We start from the raw sequence: 21,542 nt of genomic DNA, 5'->3' as shown, positions 1-21,542 counted from the left end.
CTTTTAAGTATTCATTTTTCTCCAGGACTATCCATGACTAGAATCAGTTACCCGAGGAATGCGTCTCCTCTGCTACTTATGACGAGTTTTGTCAGCGTACTAATGACATATGTTCATCAGCTGAGTGATTTTGTGCCATGCGTGACCTCATGTATGAGCATTTTCTGCTCTTTATATCCATGTTTTTCTGGTTATATTTTGAGTGACAGTGTGTGTGAAGCTCCTATGTTGTGCGCATTCCAATTCCTGTAACGGCCCCTGAGCAGAGGCCAACAGTATCTGAAAATAAATAAACAAATAAAATAGACCTCTTAAAAATTAAAATATACCTCTTAAAAATTAAAAGTAGACTTGTCCCTGTTTGTAAACGAATGATGTCATAGTGTTCCACATCCCCACTAATTTGATAGAGTTGAACTACGCTCGAAGCTATAGGGGCGAACAAGGTCGCACCTGAAAGCCAGGATCTTAGGGGGGTTATTATTTACGTTGAGCTCTAAATTTCACCAGTGGCAACAAGTATTGATTTTGTCTAAATCAGCAGGCAAGCTAGTGTCGTTAGTTTGTGCCCCTCAGACTCAGGGTTAGTTATGGATGGACATAATATTGGAAACCTTTTCGAACAATAAATGTGTTAAACAACAAATAGGACATACAATGTGCAGAATACCCTTACAGAATTCGCTGCAGGGAATTACAAACGTAACACGAAAACGGTTAGGAGCAACCGAGTTTTATTTGAACAATCAACTTTTGTGCAAGGTGCTGCAATTCTTCAGGTAGGTGCACTCTTCCACCTGAAGGAGTGCCGCCTCTTCACGAAAGTTCTCGTTCAAATAAACCTTTGTTGCTCCTAACCGTTTTCATGTTACGTTTGCGATTCCCTCATCGCAGGCTCCTAGACAGTATTCTTTCTCCTTTTTTCCCCATTTCGACCTATCTAGAATACGCTGCAGCTGAGTTTCTGTAGGCATGGTTGTTGTTAATGCTAACTGTTCACATTGACGACGTGATCAATACAGAATACCTCATAAAATACAAATTCTTGCGTGAAACATATTCTTAGACAAACAGTAAGCCCCTTGACGGAAGCAAATACGGCCAGCACGTCGCATCTGTAGACCACGAAATGCAGAGTAAATCAGAATCGCTTGAAAGTGCGAATCTGTTTTGAATAATGATAGTAATGGTAATGAAGGACACAAGTTGAAACAAGGTAAAATAAAACATTAGACCACCCAGTCATACAAAGAAATCGAGAAACAACGGGGCACAGCTTCCAAATATCACAGTCGCACTTGACAACGCACTTTCTTTGTTGTCAGATGCCGACATGTTGTGGAAACCCACGTTCCCACAACCCGGAGCGTCAGCCCGTCTGTTCCACACAACAACCGAAGCAATGCAACATACAAGGCTTTATTCACCTGTACGTCACAATAAGAAATGCGCCAGGACGAGCAGCTCCAACAAAACGACAACCTCTTTGCCCTGTCGCGCCACGCCTTTTATCATGTCCAGTGTTGCCACACCCGTCGGAGGAAAAGTATGGAGACCACTTATGAAAAACTATGAAGGTTCCCGTAAAAAATCTCTACATAGCAGTAAAACACATAATTAGCTTAATTAACACCATTTTTAGGCGTGGATTTCGTGCGTTTCTTCGTTTGATACTTCCTATTTTGCATTTTGCATTGAAATAACTGAAATATGTGATGGCAAAAGTGATTAGGGAGCAAGTGCATGATCAGATGCTGTGACACAAGCCTCTGTTCCACCTGCGATGTCGTGGCGCCCGCCCAGCACATTCTTATGGAATGTACACTATACTGCCCGCAAAGGCGGATACTGTGCGATGAGCTTGCCCGTATCAGCAAGAGGCCGCTCAATTTAGCTTTATCGTCGGGTTCTTCGCCTGTTCATGGGCTTCCTGTCGTCCACTGGATTGCTCCAGACGCTTTAGTTCTTTCTTGAATTTCCTCCTTCCCTTCATCATCTTCACATAATGTTCCACGTGCAATGGGGTAGGGTACCGCAACACCGCGGTGAAATACCCCATCTCATCGTCATCGTTTATTGTTGTTGTTGGGGAGCTACGCAGAATGGATTGGCTCTCCTGCTCTCCTGGGTTCCAATCCTTGCAGCAGCCGTGCTGTCTGGGAAGAACCGAGCAACAAGCCAGCAGGCAAACCGCTCGGAAATAACACAGCACCACCACCTGTTCGTCAGTGCAAATGCGACGACGACTGCGCGTGAAGTATTTGCTTCGAGTGGAGGCAACAAGAATCAGAAGAAAAAATCAAGCATAATCATCAGACAAATCGATACATAAGCGATCTACATCGTGTGATTAAAAGTATGAACACCTTCCGTGCCACGAGTGATACGAAATATCAAAGATTATATTGACAGTCATTAACACGCACACCTTGAAGCAAACATAAAATTAAAAATTCGTTTTTTTGTTGTTTTTTCAAGAGTGGCGATCGTGAATCGGGCTTCTCGTCACAACTTTTTTTAACGATGTCCAAAATTCTGACAACACAGCGCAAACACAGGCTAGCTGGTGCACGAAATCCTTGGTCAAACAAACATTGGTCATGGGAACATACAGGAACATGGACAACGATATCGTTGTGTATGTTATTGTATTTTGTGTAATCGATGCTCAGGCTTGTTTCGTCATGGAGTCAAAAATTATGTAGATTTCAAAAATAATCTATAGATCTGTAGACATTGCCGAAAATCTGTAGATCTCTATACAAATCTGTAGACGTGGCAACACTGTGCATAAGAGATAAAAGTTGTATCTCTTCCACGGCTCACGTCCTCCGCCCCCCCCCCCCCCTTATCAGCCCCATTGGGTGAGACACACTGGCCGAAGCGCCATCCAGGGTCTTGAGTTGAAAGCTTTGGGGTGTCCGACCACACTCCTCTCCCCTTAAAGGGACATCAGATCGTCGGTGATGTCGTGAATGTCGTCGTCGGATACCGGACGAACCGGTTGTGGTGCGAGCAGCCTGGCAGGTGCGGATTCCACCAGCAGTTCGGGATGAAGGCGGCGTAACGTAGCGATGGCGGTGGTAACATCGGATACTGTTCAGGCTGCGTCGGGGCGGGCCTGGTGCAGGGCGCCTCTGCGGAGGGTGCCCCTGTGCACCTCGGGCACTTGAAACTGAGGACAGAGAATCCGCCTCCCCTCGGCGGTCAGGGGCTGGAGGGGGTCCGATGGGGGCCTGTCAGAGTGAGACCCCTGAACGGGGCAGGAGTCTGTGACGGGTCTTCTCCCCGCAGGGGTCGAGGCTGGCTGCCCCATCGGGAACGTGACGACCATGCCACAGGCATGCCATTGGCCACCAACGTCCAGGTGGCCACGGTGCGGTGTTGAGGAAGTGAGGAGCGGGCTATGCGGACCGAGGGTCCGGAGCTGGGTCTCCATGTTGGGTCTCCACATGGTCGGGACCGGGAAACCGGGCGGTTAGAAGGAAGGGAGGAACGTCACATTGGAACTGCGAGAGAGAGGCGGGAACACGGTAAGAGGGCAACCCCAAACCGTAAATGCCTGAAAGGGCACTCCCTAGAGCAGACAGCGGAAAACTGTGCAACAGAAATTACACTAATAAAACACTAAATCACAAGCACTATTCTTAGCGATGGAGATAGTGGCGGCTACAGCGCCGCCTGCGGGGACGCAAGTCGTAGCGGCTGGACGCAGGACCGGGAACGGGATCCGGGTCCAGGTCCTCGAGGGAGGCAGGTTGCAAACCGTGTTCCTCTCGGTTGTGGTCTCGGAGGTGGTAAGACTGTCCCGAGATGTGTACTGGCCCAGTTTCTTCACCCGTGTCACAGCGACGAAGACTGTAAGTGAGGCCGGAGGAGCACGCTCTTACCTCGAATGGGCCATCCCACCTATCTGCGAGTGAAGCTGCAAAGCCTCGTGACGCGCGCGCATCAGTAAGCGGGTGAATCTGTCCAAAGACCACGTCACCAACGCTGTAGGTGACGTTCCGACGTCCACGGTTGTACTGGCGAGCCTGGTCTAACCTTGCGACGTCAAGATTTCCCCGATCCGTCCGAGCTGCATCGTCCAGTCGACTCCGGAGGTCCTTAGCGAACCTTGAATAAGGAGGCCAGGTAGCTCGAAGGCCCAGAGCATTCTCCACTGGGAACGGAGCCTCTCGTCCCAAGTTGAGGAACGCCAGGATGAATCCTGTAGCTCTGTTGACCGTCGTCCGTGTAGCGAACGCCAGCTCAGCCAAGCAAAGATCCCAATCACGGTGGTGCTGACTTGTAACTAGTAAAAGCAACCAACACTTTCAGGTTCCGATTAACACGTTCGGTAATGTTAGCCAGAGGGTGATACGGGGAAGTCTTCTTGTGCTGAATGCCTAAGATAGCACAATAATCTGAAAACACCTTACTTGTAAAGTAGGTTGCATTGTCAGTGATCAGCTGCGCGGGAAATCAGAACCGGCAAAAGGTGTCGAGTAGTCTTTCCCACACTCTTTGGGAAGTCGACGTCCTGAGAGAAAACAGCTCAAACCCTTTCGTGAAACGATCAGTAACCACAAACAAATACTGGACAAATACGTTCCGTGACGAAGTAGTTCCGTTCTGCCGGATTCAGCGTGCGACTTGCAAAAGCCACTGGACAAAGAACAGCGTCAAGAACTGCGCCAACACCATAATCACTTGCACCTGTTTGCATAACAAATGGGTTTGTCCAGCTCGGACAGATAAAGACTAGCCGTATCAGCGATTGCTTGTGATAGAGCACGAAATGATCGTTCCTGCTCTTCTTCCCAGTTCCAGCGCGGGTTGCATGTTTGTAAGGAAAAAAAGAGGAGAAATTGAACTCGTCTCCCGACTTGTTGTGCTACCCCTAACATAAATTATCACCCTCCCAACTCCCCAAGAATACTGCTCATGTGCTGTACTCGCAAGTTCGCTATTCACCATGTACATGGTCGCTATTCAAAAGTCAACTATTCACATGTTCACTAGCAGTCGACTATTCACATTTCACTAGAAGTCCATTATTCACAATTATCCCAAGATCATGCACAAAGAATCCTAAAACGTTATGTCAATCCCACAGCTCTAGCTGACCCTTCCTTTTCATAAATGTGTATCCCCCCAGCTCTGAAGAAATTTTCCAAGTGCCGCCAAGGCAGCATCCCTCGTGTTCGGTGCCCAAAGTCCCAACACCTTCACTATATTGAAGACATTGCTGCCTAGTCGAGCAAGTGTAGCTTTCAGTGTAGCTCTTTGAGACGAAGACCTAGTGCAGTGCACTATAATATGCTGACTACCCCCACCGTTGCCCAAACCGAACAATTCGATGAGTCGGCTTTTCCAATTTTATGAAGAAAATGACGGCCATAAGGCACATTCAACCGACACCGGTGTAAAAACCTCTGAACAGAGTGTGGTAACGTAGACGGAACACAGAACCAGCGCGTGTCTTTGCGCAGCAACTGGTTAAGCGGCTGCGCTAACTCGGCACAATTAGGAATTAATTGTCTGTAAAAAGCAACCATACCCAGGAAGCGTTCCAAGGCTTTGACGTTACCGAGAACCGGAAACTCCGTGATCGCCTTTAGTTTGTCGTCGTTGGGACGGATGGTACCTCCGCCCACCACAAAAACCGAGAAGGCTGATCCCAGACGATCCCAGCTGCACCTTGCGGGGATTGATCGTTATGCCCACTTCGTTCATCCTTGCAAGAACGATTGACAGGTGCTCCAAGTGTTCCAGAAAATACTACCCTATCATCCATGTATGCCATTGCGAAATTGTACTTTGCATCTCCCAACACTGTATCCATCAACCGCTGAAAACTGGCGGGTGAATTAGACAGAAAGGCATCCGTACAAATTCGAACAAACCTCTAGGACAAGTAAAGACTGTTTTTGGGAGGTCTATAGAAGGACTATAGAAGTTACCACCTTTTCACACCCTTTTTTCTTAGACAGTTGGACTGCACTAGTTTCGAGCCTTTCTTGAAGAGCAGCCACGCTTATGAACATTCAATGGCCGCGGATTACAACGCAAAGGTCTAGCGTTACCGGTGTCTATGCTATGCTGTAACACAGGCGAGGTTTTCCGTAAAGATTCCGTTAAACTGCCGCAAACTCTCAGAAGAAAGGGTGGAGCTGTTATACCCTCTCCCACGAGTGATAGGGTTACCACTTCTGATTCGGTTTGCGAGGGGGCGTACGCGTTTTTGTAGCAATTTGGATATATGATAATTGCTTTTACCACCCTTTTACACCCTTTATCAGACGCTGTGTTGACCTAGGTAACTATAGAAGTTACCACCTTCTCACACCCTTTTTTCTGAGAGTGCAGTACTTGTTCAAGCTGACGGCGCTGCTCCTCAGGACCATGGAATGACCACAAGACAGTCGGCAGCCCAGGCGTTTCAACGGACGCTGCCACAGCTTCCTGTGCTGTGCACTGTTCCCGTGCTGCGGCGAAGCGGAAAAATCCCGACGAACCGTGGTGCATATGTCCTCGATTGAGCAGGTCAAGCGCCAACTTCTGCCGAATGATGAAGTCCCTACCCAGGATAACACGAACTTCCAGGCCCGGAAGGTGCACGAAGCGCTACTTTCGTCGTCCCCCAACCAAACGAATCCAGAGCACAACTGCAACTTGTGCTGGAACGGCGTCATTGGAAGCAAGACGAAGAGTGACATCTGTGGATTGCAATTCTACATGCAATGCTTGCACTGTAATGTTTGCAATCATACGCAATGCATACGCAATGCAATGTTTGTTGATTGTACTTGTCCCTTACTGGTGCCTTCCCCGGCGACGGAACAGACGGGCTGACGCCTCGAGGTTCTGAAAACTTGGGTTCCCACAACGTCAATATAATTGCAACGCAAGGCAACCGCCACAGACTTTCCATTGGTGATGGCGATACAACTAATACAACGTTGCGGTGAATCGCTAGAGGCCCACGTGTTTCGTCAGCAAAAACCTCACAGCCACGAAGATGGGTGCTGGTGTTTCTTGTTGTGAACGGCCGCCGATCAGAAGACGATTACATGCGACGAAAAAGTACAGCTCACATGTCATACCTGCCAGCGCAAGTGTAGCAAACGATTCAGACACAGAAAGCTGTTCATTACAGCGTGTCATCCGAACGCCTGCAACGAAGAGAAACGTAATGCTTCAGACCTCAGACTCGACCAGAGACCTTGTGACTTTGGACGTGCGACTGGAAGGCTCCACCGCGCTCACAGCTGGGGCGAGCGTTGCTTGGCATTGCGCGACACCGGTGACGTAATGGGGGCCAGCAGCACAGTGGGGGCCAGCAGCAATAGTTGCTCGATCCACAGGAGAATGCTCGCGGAAAATGCGGAACGCGAAAGAGAAACTTGAAGCGCGCGCTCTCACAGAGTGGAGCGATTTCGCCCGGAAAAATTCCCTGCATATTAGTTTCTCGACGAGAGAGAAGAACCGTCTCCAGAAAAACAAAATTTGGGGGTTTGGGAAATTTCATAGTCCCTTTAAAGGCACAATAAAGAACCCATTTTTAAGAGTGCACTCTTAAAAATGTGTCTTCTGCTGTGTGTCTATAACAGAAGCCTCGAAAGTGGCAAATTTGAGGCCTCTGCTTAGACACCACGTTAGAAAACACGCATGGTGCAACATTAAACATGACGTCATAGCACGGCCTCGTAGACGCCACGCGGTAGCGGTTTGCTTGGAGTCTATATTAGCCTCCTTCCCCCTTCTGTCGCGGCCCTCCCTCCCTGCCCTCTCTCGCCTCCCCTCCCTTTGGTTTGCTCCGGCCTAACGTAATCACTAAAGCCGCACGAAACGCAGAGGTTCTGTATCTTATTTCAGGTATTCGCTGGTATTCAGTTCACAATAACACAGACTACAGTTGAACAAGAGTAATCGTTGTCAAACTAGCAATCTTTAAAAAAAGTTAATATGCCAATAGTGCACAAATTAGAACTAGGACCACCGACACACAAACATATATAGAGGAACATAGGATGAGTAAATTACAAATGAAGCACAAGGTGAAAAAAAGATTTTTGGCATATTTTGATAAATAGTTAAACTCATATAGCAGTAGATAATAGAATGGCTCACCTGCGGTCTAAGAGAGCTAAGACAAGCATGCGACGGGTTTAGTTTGAACGTACTGCTGATATTCTGTCTACTGCATATCGAGCCCTTCTAGTGTGAGAAGGAAGACTGGGCCAAAAGGGAATTTCCGGGTCCACAAGGTGTGTTATATCGCCACAGAAATATCCGTTTAGTCTGCGGGAAAGAATGCAATATTTAATTCTGACGCATTATCAGTGACTGACAACAACAAAGAGTAGTCAGGAAATGTCGATTTTCACAATTTTTGTTTGCACTCGCTGTAGCATTAGAGATTTCCGCTTCCGGTGTGTTCGACTAAGTTCGCCACGAGCTTCCTGATTCTGTAAAAAACCGCTATGTTGGCTAGGCAAATTTCAGAGTTCAACTCAGGAATTTCAATTTATTGCAATTGAAATTCGACAAAGGTATTTTTTTAAGATGGCGAACTTAATTGCCGCACGGGAGCCGTTGACCGCATACTTTTCGGTTCTACCGTTTTCTTATAAACCCCAAATGACATGGTGCGCGAATCACCTTGTATATATAGTATGTGAGTGCATCAACCTAGTGACGCCCAAGAAGGCAAGTCTTGAGACCTCGATAGGACGTTGGAAGATTCATTTGAGCAATGGTGACTAGTTCATTCGCCATATGAAGATGCGCCATTAAAAAATTTCAGAAGCTAGGTGTGGCTCTAACATACTTTGTCCTGATGTCGTTTGTCCTTGTTCCGATGTCATCCTGACATCTGAAGTATATAAGGTACCGACACATTTTTCATGCTCTAGTCAGTAGTCACACGGGCGTTCCACTTCTAGATGACGCGTTACCGTTATAATCTAGGCATATCGTTTATTTTATTTATTTCTTTTTGTTTTTCGCAATTTACATCATATCCTGTTGGTCCAAAAACAGAAATAAATGCATAAAAACGTAACTAAAAGGTCATGTATCATTGTTAGTGGCTACCTACAATTTTGTAGCATATTAAAACCTCGAACCGGTTCCGAACCGGTGTACAGCCTCTGAGCCGGTTAATGGAACCGATGTGTACTTCGAAGCTGAACCGAAAAGGAACCTTTATGGCCGAACCCGAACCCGAAACAAACCAGAAAACGTTTCGGTTCGGCGCTCTCCTTTAGACAACACGATAGAAACAAAGTTAAAATCCGGGCGGGTTGGTGATCCATACTAAAAGCGACAGAGCTATGTTTGTCCGTCCTTTGTCCTTTACGCTGCCCCCTCGCACTGGGGTTTTTTGTCGCTTTCAGACACGACAGAAGTCACATTTTTAAGAGTGATGGTAACTTCCGTCAGGTTCTTGGCCCGTAATGGTATGATTATTTATATTTATTTTATTTTATTAATTATTTATTCATTCATTCATTCATTCAACAATGCTGCACACCCTGATAATAGGCCAAGCAGGTGTGGGCATATACATCTTCCCATTTACAAAAGAAACCATCGTCCTTTCTTAACAGCATCCACCAGTGCATCCACCGTATGATAGAGAGATAAGGTTTCCCAGCTTTCAGGAAAGGGTGAAAAACTGAGAGCCTTGGTTGTTTCTCATTGGACCATGTCTATTTTCTGTGTGTTGGATTCATAAAACAAACTAAGGTTTGTAGTGTCTGTTAGAATGAAAATGGTATAGTGTTCGATTAGATTAAGTCACGAGGATGATTTTATGATGGTTCAAATGATAGATTATTTTCCTATGTTTATTACGTGTTGAAGAATGCGCCGCTTAGAGAAACCGGTTCGCTCTGATATTGATGTCTGATCACAGTTTTTTTGCTTGCTATTGTTTGTGTTCCTCTGTTCTTCAGCGTTAAGTCTGTGCTAGTCACAGTTGGAAGGTATTAAATTTGAAGTGTTTCTCGTTTTCATAGATTGTTTCGCTATTATTTTCTTGCATGTATCTGTTGTTTGCGTGTTGGAGGATGCACAGGTTTCGCTCTCTATTGGTGCTAGCTGTTGACTGTGTTATGTTGTTTCTCATTATTTCCTTACGTCTGTGCTATTCACTTAATAAGAAATTGATTAATTAAAAGTTGTGTCACGTTGGAACAAAACATATGCAACGTAGATTCCACGTTGTGCTCTAACTTCCTTACAGCACTTAATCAGAAAGTCCCCGCTACATGATAATGAGGAAATTGTTAGTGTTGCAATAATGGTGATCACGACTCAGACTTGTTATAATAAAACTTGTAATTTTAATTGTAATCATATTGACTAAGACTGGCTTCTTCAACTAAATGTAGTGTCCTTTGTTATAGATTTTATTTCCTCTTATGTTTGTGTCGTCCCTCTGTGTTCCCGTAGCCTTTCAGGGTCTCTGTCGTGCACACTTAATTACTTACATCTATCGGCACTTGTAATTGAAATTAAATCCTCACTATTGCAATGATGGTGATCACGTATAGGAATTTTAGACTTTTTATAAAAAAGCTTCTAATTTTTATTGTAACTTTTTTGATTAAGGGTGTCTTCTTTAACTAGATGAGGTGTCCATTGATATTGATTTTAATTCCTCTTACGTTCGTATCATCCCTATATGTAGCCCATGGTCTTCCAGGGTTTCTGCTCTGCACAATTAATTACTTACATCTAGCAGAACTTGTAACTGAAATCAAAACTCCACTAACTGCAATCATGATGCTCATGTATAGAAATCTGAGACTTTTTATAATAGAACTTGTAATTTTGATTGTAATCATATTGATTAAGAATATTGATTGATTTTTTTTCTTTTAAAATCAATCAAGAATATCGTCTTTGATTGCATATGATATTCCATTTTAATTGCGATTCATTGAAAACTTGTGTGTATGATTACCATTAATAAAAATATTGTGATTGATTATTTCTGTGTGATACCTCTTCAATACGATTGCATCATACCTGTAATAAGTAAGTATATTCTTTATTACATGAATTGTATGGTAATGTGTGTTCTATTTCACGCTGTGAAGGTTTTTTCGGCTGCATTTTCCCCTTCGCAGATTGGCATTACAGTTCCTAGCGTCACTGGCAATAATAAATATATTTCCACATGTACTTTTATGTATGACTGTCATGTCTATGCATGTCTATGGGCACCGTGCACTAGCGAGAGGACGCTGCGGTCGCTTGATCGACAGCGCCACCCGTGGCGATTTCGCGCGTAACGGTCTGGTACTGACGCCGTATCGGCGCCTTCGCGTATGTAGCTTTGGTGCGTACGGGTGTTTTCCCGAATTTTATATATCGGCTTTGGGGCTTTCGACTCATTAACCCGTGAGACTACTTGTGTGGAAGTGGTTTGTCACGTAAAATGTATGCGATGGGGAAGCCTTTTGCACGTGGAACATTATTACCCGTATTCACCAGTCGACTTAAACCATTGGTTTAGTGACGTCGGGTTTAAATCGATCACGTGATCTCTCCGGCTATGAAGCGCCATCCAATAAGGGTTGACCACAACGCATGCGCATTATTCACATTGTCACGCGACGGTTGAGGGGAGGGAGAAAGTAGCAGACGACAGGAGCGCGAAGGAGGGAAGGCTCCTGCTTTTTTATTTTTTTATTATGAGGTTGTTACGGAAGAAAAGTTGAGATGGCGCTGCTGCAGGTGGTTGCGGATCAGGGTATCGGTAATCGGTGGTTAGATCTACCTCTGTATCTGTTAATGACAAGCTCCGCGAGATATGGTTGTTATGGTCGCTAAAAAGGTGTACATAGTCAGCGTTTGCAATGTTATTTGAAAAACAGAAGTAGAGGTATCCTCGCGGAGGTGATCGTTGTGCTATTGTCAGTGTTTGGTCGTCGATTGTGGTTGCGTGCAATAATTTCATCCGCATCGACCATCGCTTATTTATCGTCTATTGTGCGATATGTGTGGTGAACTGCAACGATCAAGATTGCCTCTCGATTGCGGGGGCATTCCAGCAACGTCCTTTATACGCTTTCGAGCCTGGTGTCATGAGCGCGACGTGTGTGCAAGTGTTTGATCACTGCGGGCTATGTAAACAGAAAGAAAGTTGATGCAAGGATGGCCTTATGCTGCATGGGACTCCCACACGCACAACTTTTACGGTGTTATCGTTTTAAGAAATCGACGTGATACTTTCAACGTGTCACAAACCTGCAACGCGTTAGAGTATCTCTTTGCTGGCTGTGTTTCTTTGGAGCGCGACTGATACGGAAGACGTACTCAGGGTGCTGCCTTGTTTGCGTCGTCGTCCTGTGTGTGTGTGTGTGTGTCTGTGTATTTCGTTTGTTTGTTTAGCTCTGTTTTCGTTATGTTACCCAGGGCGTCCTTGCTTGTGAGCGTGGAAGTGTCGTGACCCCCTGTCAGTGTGGTGCGTTGCTGTGCTTAACTCTGACCTCTTTTATTTCTGCATTTCAGCATATCAGATTATTGCAGAAATCACTAAGCACTAAATTGATTGTTCTGTTCAGCCCACAAAGATTCATCGTTACGTTATGACTGTCTCATTTTCACGTTCATGTTCAAATTTCACGAAATAGGAACATACCTAATGTATATATTTGTCATTACAGTTACTGAGCATATTTGTCATTTGATATGATGCATTCGACATTGTTAAAATAAATGGCCACACTTTGGTGCCAGCACACTACGTCTGAACCATTCAGGATTTGTAGTTTAATGAGACAATGTACACAAAATACAGATGTTAAAATGAACCAAACATATCATAAAGAAGGAGGTGTTATACCAGTTTCACAAGTGGTGTTCAAAGGATAGGGCAAACAGGAATGGACCAAAGAAAGCACATACAACAGCTGCAACGTCAGCTACAAATAAGCCTGTGCTGTTATTTTGTTCAATAATTGCATTGTGCTTATTTCTTCAACTTCATATATTATTGAGGTAACACTTTTATGCAACTGGTTTGGGACTTACACATTTTCCATGCTCATTCTTTACAAGCTTCTCTTTCAACTTCATACTGGCATTGTAAATTTCACTAACATTATCATTGCACCATTACATGCCAAACCATCACGACCACCAATGCTTAAAAACTCCCCACAGCTCATGCCACGCCATGCTAAAATACGGCTGCCAACAGCATATCATGTACTAAACAAGTGGAGCAAGGCAGAATAGGTCGTACGAATTATGGTGTGTAGACAGCCAAAAGACGCGGACAGAAGAACAATGACACGGACGACTGCATCATGCACTACGCTCTGTGAAATCACTCCTTATTTAAGCTTTTAATTTAGGATTCCTGTTCAGAAAGAATTTGTGTTAGTGATGCAGTTAGTTATCACTCCACCCTAACACAGATCACTCAAATTTGACTGTGAAATGACATAAGAGGCCTGTGTGATGCCATGAGAATGATAACTGCCACTGTATAATTGTGTAAACTTATTTTGTTAATTTTTATTTCACCGCTTGCTTGGCATTTTTTTAGTTTTCCAGTCATGGAGTAGTTCTCTGACTATTTTCCCAGTTTTCCATGCCTTACTGGATTGCAGACATCCTGAGATATACACGGTGGTTCGAGCAGCTGGGCATTCGAGGATTACATGTTTGTGACCTGGCTCGACTAATTCTCGTTCTTTACACCGATGATAAAGCTCTGAAAAATTATTGCGCAGGCTGAATTTCTGCACTGTGTGGTTATGCAGTTTGACTGTACAGCTTTGTATTGAGAGATTGTGCTATTTCTTGAGAAACAACACAGTGGAATATCAAAGCAAGGCACACCTAGAGGAGCTCATTCTAGCATGAAATCTCTGTAGTAGCACTGATCATTGTCTGCTTGCTTTCTGTATTGATCTATAGCAGACAGTGACATGAAGTTCACAATGGACAAATATGCACAATGCAAATAAGCTCACACAAAGAAAGAAATGCAACTTAAAATCATGTGCATCTTAGCTACAATGTGCTGTATTACTTTTATTAAAATTTACATGTTTGTATATCTTTCTTCCACAATTTCGCTTATTTTTTGAACCACTTTGGTAGTTGTCACTTTGTAGAGGCGGACATATTCATCCTGTTGTGTCAACACAAATCTATGCAACTGGACCGTTTAATGTAGTGAGCATGGTGTACTGCATCATGAAGGACAAAGTTTGGGAGCAGATGTATGGGACATAACACTGAATATGTAGTAAAATAATACAGATGCCTCTGCATGACTCACCACCTAACTTCAGTAATGAGTGATGAACATGCAGTCTTCAGGCAACTTCAGGAAATTATGATGTATGGGGAAATGGTTCAGAAGATTTACCAGCATCCAAAGCAAAAGTTTCACAAGTTCCGGCCAAATGCATTATGTTGGCGCACAAGATAAACATGTAATTATTTCGTTCCACTTTACTGAACTTTATGCACCCCTAAGAAAATGAAAATGTGGGAGGAAAGGGGGGGTTCTGAACAGAAATAGAAGTAGTGTGAATTCCCCGTTAAAAAGAAATGAAAAATTCCACACACATAACCACAAGATTTAGGAACCTATGGTGAAGCAAGCTCTTACACAGACATGTTTTTCGTGTGTTACATGAAGGTCAGTTCTGTTGGGGATGGCATGGTATGTGATAAGCCTAAGCTAATGCCAGCCACATATTTGTATAGCAGTAAATTTTCTTCACATGTGGCTTCGAAGAACTGCTTACTTGAAAGAAAATAAATAACCAGGTGTGACACATATACAATCTAATGTCACAGGCATTTGGTGCCAGTCATTCAGTGAAAGTAGTTTGCACGAGATGCCACATATTCTCCTGGTGACGATGAGGGGGAAGGAAGCTTTCCAGTGATAAATGTATGTCATGGTGTCGTGTATTGCAATAGCATTCAGGCAATGTTTCGAGTGACAGATCCATAGATGTTAAAACCATTTGTCATGACTCTGATGACACATTCTTAGCTACATCTGAACTTTGTTACCGTAGTATTCCAATATTCTGTATACCCTCCACTTACTGCTTCAGGAGTGGAGCGCGAGTCAAGGCAGAGGAGAGCTGGTGTGAAATGGGAGTACCCATTGCGCGTAGTTATTGTACAGGACATGTCGTACGGGAAAAACTGTGGACCCTTAGCATGCACCTGAGCTTGTGTAAGGGGAACAAGTTGTAACATAGTTGAATGTACAGTAAGGCATTACACATATGCATATTAGAAGTGGATAGTGGTGTGGTTCACTATTTTTGAACTCAGTTATTCAGAACACGTTGAAGACAGGCACAACACCAAATTAGAGACATTGTGGCATTCGCGATAAATAGAAGCATGATAGCAATGTGCATGCGGGAGTATATTATAAATCATGTAGCATGATTCCATAGGAATGTGTTTTCCCATTCTTAAGATGTACCTCTACAGGATATGAGACTACACAACAAGAGTGCACTGATCACACTAGTGTAAAGCTGCAGTGTCGTTGAGCAATTTTTAACAGTCCTGCTCAAAGAAATGATGCAGAATAGCATGCATACATTTTAGCTTGAAAGAAAAGCCTTGAGCTTCAGGAGACACAAAAGCGACTCTGTTTTTTTGTTTAGTACTATATTCACACTCAACACCTGAGTACATGGATAAACTCTGTAGCCATATGACAGCTATCAACAACATAAAAGGAGACGCATAATGTAAAAACCCCCGAGACTAGGGAACACGAAGGGACAGACACAACGGACTTCGTGTTGTGTCTGTCCCTTCGTGTTCCCTAGTCTCGGGGGTTTTACATTATGCATCATCTTCACCAGTTCGCGTGCTTCCTAGCCATTCTTTCATTATAAAAGGAGAGATAGTGTAACATGGGTGCATGTTTACCCTGCTTTACTACTGTCATCAATATCCACATTGAACACGTGCACACAGAAATTAACTATGCAGCCATATGGCAGCTGTCTATAACGCAAAAGAACGATAGCTACTGTTAACATGGGACCGTGCTCTTTCACGTTCTCGTGTGCTCAGTGTGTATACAAACAGCTGCACTGGCAGGACAAATCTGTACCCATGCTAACAGAAGCTAACTTTCTTTTAAGTAGTTGACAACAGTCACGTGGCCATGTACAATATTTCCATGCACTCATGCTACAGTTATGACAAAACCACATTTCCATTTTGATGTTGCGTGTACCAGCTGGCTACTTTTATAATTGTCAATACCGTCTATTGATAAGTCTGTACCCTATGTTTTGTTAAATCTATCTGGAAGGTGTTATATGCAGTAATTGCAGTTGATCTAATTTTCAACTTCAAGTGCAATGCAATAATGAGCAAAAGAGCTTAAAGTTTCTGTACATATTGCCATTGATTCCTATGCAATTCAGCTCTTTTGCAGTAAACCTCAGACATATTAGTGGAGTCAGCATGTGGAATGTAGCAAGGAGCGTTTTCCTTGTGCACCGTTGCTTACTTATGCTTCCACGTGACCTCACCATCTAATTGAGCAGGGTATCGAGAGTGCATGCCTCTATGAAAAAAGTCAGCCTTGTGCAACTACGTAATAGCCTTTATTGTCTGAATATAAACAAAAATCTCACGAATACAAAGTTGTTGTGACGAATGAGTCCACAACAGAGATTTTTTATCTCCAGAATATCTGTGCTTATACAATGCACAAAAACTGTCATTAATTGGTTATGGTTATGTACCTGCAATAGTTAACCTAAAAAAGTAATGATGCATCCAAAAGGTCTCCAGCCTCCTTTAGCACACTGCTGTGTAGTGTCTTTTGCAGAAACAGCCCTACAAAAGCAGATCTATTGTTACCATACAATAAATCAAAATAGAAGTAAGCAGCTGTCTGTTTTAATGTTTTCCAATGTAGCAGTAGTAACACAATATGTGAAGAACTTTTTTTCATTGGTCTCCTCTGCTGTGGCATGCTGAAATAAGTAAAACACACATTTCAGTTTCATCTATGTGAATTACAAATCTATTACACGTGAATCCAGGGAAAATGTGGACCTCGTTCGATTTTGCTCCAGTATTTTCATAACCTGGGAAAGCAAAATCTGCTCAAATTCTGTGTTCAGTGTAGTGCAACAACATGCATGTTTCCATGCCTAGATAGTATCCACACAACAGCCGCAAGACGCCAATGCACTTTATGATCAGTCCTATTGCACGGTTAAAGGTTTCTGGAGATAAGACACGCTGCAAAGAGATGATAGATACTGTTACGGTTAATAAACATGCGAGTGGATAACGCCCCTCAATTTCTCCATCGGGGCTCGCAACAACCATTTAGCACGTTATTGCTCTTACTGTACAATGAGAGGGGTGCTTACAGTGTGTATCACAGGAGATGACACTCATAATAAGCGCCAGCACAGACAGCACTACGCTTTGTTTTTGAAGATGCACATTGAAGTTCGGCCATCCGCACGCTCTGTCGGTCCATTGGATTGGTATCTGGATTTTGTCCAGTGGCACATGTCGATGTCACTCTCTTTGACCACACTTCGACGGTGCTTTTACGTTTACCATGCAAGAGCTTGCAATAGCGCCTTCGAAAAACAACTGCTGCATTTCGTGATCCCGGTCAAGCGTTACGCCACTTTGCTTTACTAACCGCGCATTTAAACCGATTCTGCTTAATTTTTACCAGTTAGACTTCGAATTAGTGAAACATCACCTACCACAACCACTCTACGATAGTTTTTTCAGCACACGTTCACAGTTACAACGTACTTAGGCCGACGTTAAACTAGCCCCTCCCCTAGTTTAAAACACGTCCCATTCAAATACATGGGTCTTAAACCACCGGTTTAAGTAGCTTGGGTGGATGATCGAAACGGAATATTTGAAGGGAATATTCGTACCATTGCGATAAAATCCATCTCCTGGGCGCTTCTAGGAACTATATCAATCAAAACTTACCCAAGATTTGATGAAAAATTCTTCGTGAACCGGGGATTAGGCCTGCCGGCCACAACCGCTTCTGGGAGACTCTGGCGAAATGCGCATGCGCCGTGCAGGAAGCTCGCTATGTGCGGTGCCATTGGCTTCACAGCAGCAGGTTGTAGGGCATGGGGTGGTGATCCAGGATTGGCGAACGAAAGTCACACGTGATCGATTTAAACTCGACGTCACTAAACCAATGGTTTAAGTGAGTTGGTGAATACGGGTATATGTGTCTATGTACAATGTGTGACACAGTGTGTAACGCAGACACGCGTGTAGTATTCGTGGCCCGTATTTACGTGAAGTTAAGTGCATTTATCCGCAAGGGACTACCAATTATACACTACACATCAGAGACTAGCTACGTCCAGTACCTGCGCTATGAGGACGGAAATCTCGCACTGAAGAATTCACAATAATACAATCAACAACAAATTGGAATATACATTACGAAGATAGCGAAAAAAAATACGTTCTCGTTTCTTTCTTATGCATAATCCGTTAACGTGATGATGCACTGTGAGGATAAGTTTCTTAGTCAAATTATTCCCAATCTTGCATCGCTCAAGTCGGGGGATTCCCTTTTAGCCCTTTGTGCCTGCATTTGATGCACAGTCATAGTAATAAAAATCAATCAGTCAATCAAGATTGTTTCAGGATATAAATAAGGCGTGTTTTTGTTTGAAACTGGATGTGTAATGATAATAATGTTTTATTAGTGCTAAACAACGACCACAGCGGCCTTAGTGTAGGTGAACATAGCGCATCAGACACATTGTCGCAAATTGCAACATAGAAGCAGCCAGAAATATCACGCAAAAGAAACACAAAACGTAAACTATTGTTGCTAAAGGTTGCTGTTCGACAAACGCATGATTACTCTTGTGTGTGTTTGCGTGTGTGTGCGCGGACGAATAGGAAGGAGCAAAGAACCACTTGTAAACCGAGATCACAAGATTTGGCAACGATAATAAGATCATAGGGACAGAATGCACCTACATAAAATGATGACGGCTTGCGAAACGCAGCTCGGGGAGGACAAATAACTCCCTGTGTTCGCATGCAAGCTTTATATTGAAGGAAGACGAGGTCCAAATCCAGTCTTCGCCGACACGCCGCAAAATTAGGGTCCGAGTAAAAGAGATAAATACTGTACGACATATGGCAGACACTAATTTTAGCCAAGCTCCACGATGTTCATTGGTCATTCATTGGTGTATTTCGCAACTTTTTCACGTCAGTTACTGTGCTATAAGTCCGCATCGTGATGCTCAACTGGTCATTGACAAATATACTAAATGCAAGGAATAAGTTGTTTGAAACAACGGATTTGAGCGGCACGTTGGGTGGATTGCCGTGAAAGCGCTCTCTCAAATACGTGATCGGCGGGACGATACAGCGAGAAGGACGAAAACTTTACGGCAAGTTGCCTCTCTTTCACAGTAACTTGGTTGTCGTGGCAGATTACCACATAGAATTAGTTTCCATTTTGTCTTCTCCTTTGACTTTCTATGCAGGCAGCTTCAAATCGCTATTTTCGAACGGCGAAACTAGCACAGCACTGCTAGACGCTGCTGGCTGGTACCAGGGCATTACGCCGCGTTTCCCCGCGAGGGGCCGCTGCCGTCAATAGAAAACTCTAGCGCACGGTGCCCATATGATTAAGAATATTGATTGATTTTTTTTCTTTTAAAATCAATCAAGAATATCGTCTTTGATTGCATATGATATTCCATTTTAATTGCGATTCATTGAAAACTTGTGTGTATGATTACCATTAATAAAAATATTGTGATTGATTATTTCTGTGTGATACCTCTTCAATACGATTGCATCATACCTGTAATAAGTAAGTATATTCTTTATTACATGAATTGTATGGTAATGTGTGTTCTATTTCACGCTGTGAAGGTTTTTTCGGCTGCATTTTCCCCTTCGCAGATTGGCATTACAGTTCCTAGCGTCACTGGCAATAATAAATATATTTCCACATGTACTTTTATGTATGACTGTCATGTCTATGCATGTCTATACTTGCATGTAAGCCGCCCACTGTGCAGCCGTTACGGCAGAAAAAATCGCGAATGAAGTAAACCCAGGCGCAAAAATCGCGAGAGAAGTCCGCCCAAGCGCAACGGTGGCATCGCTTGGCAAGGTTGCCAGCATGCATGTCCCTACTTGCATGTAAACTGCCCACGCGCCACGCACTGCGCACAGAAAAAAAATGCGAACGAAGTCGGCCCAGGCTGAAAAATACGCGACGGTAAGCGCACGGGCAGCCCTCTAACCACTCCATAGAAAAAAATTGCTAGTGAAGTCGGCCCAGGGGTCAATAAACGCGCCTACCAGTGATTCCGCTTTTCCTACTGCCAGACCATATGCTACTCATGAGACCCTGACCAGAAGCAAGAGGCTACACAAGCTCATCACAAGGGATACAGTGAATGAGTCACTGAAACACTGATTCTTACGTACGTAGCAACATGCGTATGCGATACCATGTCGTTGCCAGATACGACTCGTTCGCACGTTTATAATGCCCTTAAAGAAGCTTACTAGGGAGTTTTAGTAGGTCGTAAGCTATCGCCTTTGCGTACGTAAGGGATAGCGTTGATGGTTCCGCGCACGCCCATAACAGAAAGAGAGCTTCGCGCAGTACGCAGAACCGCCAACGCTATCTGTTACGTACGCTATCGCCTTTGCGTACGACCTACTAAAACTATCTATTTACTGTTCCTGGAACGTCAAACGCCAGGCATTGGAGAGAGAGACATGTCTGCAGTGTGTGACTTCGCAAGCAGAAAAGTGATGCTGCGGTTACGATTGGTCTCGCAATTAAGCAAGCAACTGACTTTTTGTATCAAAGATAACTACAATTCCAACAAAAATGCCTTTCGTACATAGGCGTAGCATAGCTCGGTGATAATACGTGACGTTCATGGTGCTCTTCGCCAGCTAGCCGGAGGCCGGCAACGAGACAGCATAATTCCACGAATGCTAAGCGCACAAGTGGTGTCAACAATGTGTTTTGGCATTGGCAAACCATCCCACAAATAAAAAAACAAACAAACACTGCAATCAAGAAGCCTACGTCGGTCGACCAGACGCTCCCTGCCATCATCGCTTGTCTACATTCGCGTATGCTCCGTAGAGAGGGAGGGATGTCTTGAAGAACACTGATACCAATTGCGTCAGCGGTATAGACCGACTAAACCGTCATCAAAACGGCGGCCTCCATGTGTGTTTCGGGATGCTTAATTTACGGTTATTTAAAATATCGGGCCATTTTCTGGAAATGAAGGGTGGTTTCAGACACAGTTTGATATGAGCTTCCAGAATATCATTACAGTTTCAAAAAATCAAGTCAAAGTAAATATAATAGTTTCACTCTCGCCGTCACACATCGCACCGCAAAGGTATCAAGTTCACATCTGCGCAATAGTACACTGGCTGAAGTACATCTGCCGATCTGCAAGGCCGATCGGCATAGTGAGCCATAGACAAAGCACAGCGAGGAGAGCCGATCGGCA

This window comes from Ornithodoros turicata, chromosome 2, assembly GCF_037126465.1.
Source record: "Ornithodoros turicata isolate Travis chromosome 2, ASM3712646v1, whole genome shotgun sequence".
Lineage (NCBI taxonomy): Eukaryota > Metazoa > Arthropoda > Arachnida > Ixodida > Argasidae > Ornithodoros > Ornithodoros turicata.
The sequence above is the reverse complement of the archived record's forward strand: the minus strand, read 5'-3'. Positions refer to the sequence as shown.